This window comes from Mandrillus leucophaeus, unplaced genomic scaffold (assembly GCF_000951045.1).
Source record: "Mandrillus leucophaeus isolate KB7577 unplaced genomic scaffold, Mleu.le_1.0 Scaffold179, whole genome shotgun sequence".
NCBI lineage: Eukaryota > Metazoa > Chordata > Mammalia > Primates > Cercopithecidae > Mandrillus > Mandrillus leucophaeus.
In genome coordinates, this window is record NW_012101798.1 from 1,855,894 (window position 1) to 1,859,405 (window position 3,512).

At 50.1% G+C, this 3,512-nt stretch overlaps 1 protein-coding gene across 1 annotated transcript in view; it reads left to right on the forward strand.

Moving 5' to 3' along the window:
* The first annotated feature begins 6 nt into the window (after positions 1 to 6).
* LRFN5 (leucine rich repeat and fibronectin type III domain containing 5) overlaps positions 7 to 3,512 on the forward strand; it is a 316,824-nt gene continuing 313,318 nt past the window's right edge. Inside the window, exon 1 of the mRNA XM_011977336.1 lies at positions 7 to 1,428. The gene's annotated coding sequence lies outside the window, so the exon portion shown is untranslated. The remainder of the gene's footprint in view (positions 1,429 to 3,512) is intronic.

The following is a 3,512-nucleotide window of genomic DNA, read 5'->3' on the forward strand; positions in this document are numbered from 1 at the left end:
ATGTATGTGTGTGCGCGTGTTTGCGCGTGTTTTTCATTCTTCCCTTGAGAATGTGAATTGTTTAGCAGCTGGCTGCTCCCTTAGGATTCTTGACTTTGGGGAGCTCTGGGCTGTGAGCACAGCCCACCCATATAATTCATTTTGCACCGTCGGTTATATCAGGAAAAAAAGCGCAACTGGACGGGGGTGGGGCAGACCAAGGAAACCTTCTGGAGACACACACATACACACACACTCACAGGAGAGAGGAAGAAATGAAAGACTTGAGAAGACTTTGATAACCTCCCTGCTGGCCCTTCTGTTTTCCGGAAAGATCCTGGATGTTGGCTACCTTTTCAAGTCATCTTGGCATGTCTCTAGTGTTTTGTAAGCCGCTTTCCAGCTAGCTGCGTGTGTGTGTGCGCGCGTGTGTGTACGCGCGCGCCTATCTGATGCATTTGACTGTCTTTTATCCAACTGCCCAGAAGCAAATGTGTTAAGTCGGCGATGCCCCTTCGTGCCCGGGTTCTTGCAGAGCTCTGAGGACGCCCAGACCCATTTTCCTGGCTGGATTTGGAGCGGCTGCTGGGCTGTGGACCCAGGTGTGTGGATCGCTTTATCCAGAAGCTTGGAAAGCGCCAGTATTGACCTGCTTCCAGGTACATCACAAGGTCAATAGAGGGTCTTGCAGCCCTCTTGTTTCCGTGTATCTACACCTTCTTCTCTTGGCCAGAAGGATATTTACGTTTTGGTCCACAGCATTTGAAGCCAAAAGTTCAGCCCTTCGAACTGGTTTGCTATACAAAACAAAACAAAACAAAAAAGGTAATGAGGATTGCTTATCAAACTGCTTAACAAAATCCCCGACTCTTCCTCAGCCCTTTCTCGGCTCCCTCCTCTCCACCAAAATGTCACCAGCTCTTGAATTACGTGGATTCGGGTTGGAGGAGAACTTGAAGGAAACGTGATTAAAGGGCTATGCGAGAACGCTCTCTTTGCTGCCCGCGGTCCTGTGGGCTTCGAAGCCAATCGTGAGAGGGACCGGTTCCCTCCGTGCTGCTTCCTCCCCGTGCAGTGCCGGGTGTGCGTGTGCAAGTGTGAGTGCAAGTGCGCGCGCGCCCGGGTGCGAGTGTGTGTGAGTGTGAGCGTGTGTCTGTGTGTGCGTGCGCGGCCGCCCTGCCTCTGCCCGCTCCCCGGGCGCGGAGCCGCGGGTTTCATGGGGCGATTGCAGCGGATCCCCCACCCAGCGCGACCTGCGGGCAGCGGCGGCAGTGGCAGGAGCTGCCTTTCCGACTCCCTAGGATGCGGGTGCTGAGCTATGGCAAAGGGCAGCGAAGTGACGAGCGAGACACGCGTACGACTGTGAAAGCCACCTGGAGCCACCTTGCCGGGATTGTACCTGCAGGCAGAAAGTCTTCCTACGACCGTCTTTTCCCCTAGAGGCACCAGGTAACAAGCCAAGGATTACTCGCCTCACCCAATTTCCTTTAGATCTTGTTTCTAGTTCTTATCTGCATTGCAGGCTACTTTACTTATTAATGTTTTGAAAATCATTGGGAAGGGTTGAGTATCCAAGGGCGCCTGCTCTGTGATTTTGTAATACAATTTCTAGTAGGTGAAATATACATCTATACCTGAGCACTTAATCTAGTAGTGAAAGCTTTGGGAATATGGATGTGCTCCACCCTGAGGATATTTTTTGAGAGCTAGGCGTGTGGAACCTGTCTGATGATGCCAGAGATCAAAATTCTGTTTCCTTCAGGCTATGGTTGCCACGGACCATTTGGTACCCAACCCTCTCCAGATTGTGGAGTGTGAGTGGGTGTTTGGTTTCCACCCATCATTTAAACCAAAGATCTTTTTTACCCTTTTCTACCTCTGGTGCCAGGTTGTTTTCTTTCCTTGTTGTGGAGGAGCTTGCCAGATCTTTTTAGTAGTTGTAAATTACGCATCTGGAGACTTTGACTTGAAATGGAGTTTTCTTGGAACTTGGTTTGCATGAAAGGGAATATATTGTCACGGGTGTGTGTCTTGAGATATGGTGTTTAACTGCCAGGGCGTGCTTTTATGTAGCAGAATAAATCCATGAAAGAAGTCATTTTTATATCTAGCAGAACCAGGCTAAACCGATAGCCACCACCCAACGTTCTCTCCAGCTGTATTGTCTCCGTCACGTCACGGAGAGGGGCTCCTGTGCGCGGTTTTTTTTTTTTTTTTTTTTTTTGTCTCTGTATAATAGATACTTTGAATTTCTTCTTCTGGTGCCTTGATTTACAAGGAGCAGGTTGGATTTGCGACTGCCTAATTAACATATTGGGTCTGATATGTTAAAATGAGATTCCCATGGCCAACTGAAGCAGAACAAATTTAGTTAACTTCCAGAGCCCTTTACCCTGGCGCCTTTTTCCCCTGAATTCCCTTTCATCCTATCTCAGCGCCCGCCCCCAAAGGAAAATTTCACTCCCTTCTTGAAGACATTAGAATTAACAAGATAAAGCACTTCCAAAGTAGTCTCATCAATGTTTTATTCCATAGTGAAGACGGTCTGAATAATTTAGCTAAGGAGTGTTAGTTTGTCTCCCGCCTTTGGGAGCTGCTTTCTGGCTACATTCAGCGGAGGACTTGGCCCAGCCAAGCTCAGGGTTCCCTGCTTAAGGAGGCAGTGACTGGGGCTGTTGGGGGGCGGGGGGTTCTGTTTGCTAAAGCCGCTTAGGAAGTGTAGGGGCGCTGCCTGATTTTCCTCCACTCGCCGCGTTTCTGTAGATATCCATATGATGGCATTTGCAGACTTCTAGCTGGCCCATAGCTGCTCTGCTTGTCCCTGCGTACTGACGTCCCCAACTCCTCTTCGAGTCTGGGCTCGGCTGCTGCTGCAGCCCTCGCAGGCTGGTGGTGCTACAAGGCCATGTATGCAGCGGGCTTTGGGGGCTGGGCTCTGCCACTGCAGCTGGCAGGCCGGCTTTGACACTTACTCCGGGCGGGGCGGAAGAGCTCAGCGGACCCCCTGGCAGACAGCAAGCGGATCGTGGCCGAGGCGGCCGCCTGGATGTGAGAGGAGGGAGATGCCCAGAGCCACAGAGGAGCGTGGAGGGCGGTGGTGTCCTGCCTTTGCCTGCAAAACCTTTCTCTCTCTCTCCCTGTCCCTCCCCTCGGCAATGAATATTCAAGAATATGGAAGGAAAACTGGCTACAAAAATGTCTTGATATTCAAATACTGCATGATTTATCAGGATTAAAAACCTGAAGCTAAGTGTGTATTTCCTAGATTTCCATTTGTTCCTCTTTCTAACCCCCCTTCTTGCTCTCCTCGGTTTGATCATGTCATTTATACCCGTATTGTTTCTAGCTGAAACACCTCTGTAAAGTCAACTAACCTTCCTCCCCAACCTGGTACCCAATAAACGTGAAAGAGGAGGACATGAGGGCCACTCTTCAGATAGATTTGCTTTGTAACTTCAAGCTGCAGGGATAACCAAGGAATGATACAGAAGATACCTCGACTTTAACAGAACTTCCCCCTCTGAGGTCCCGGG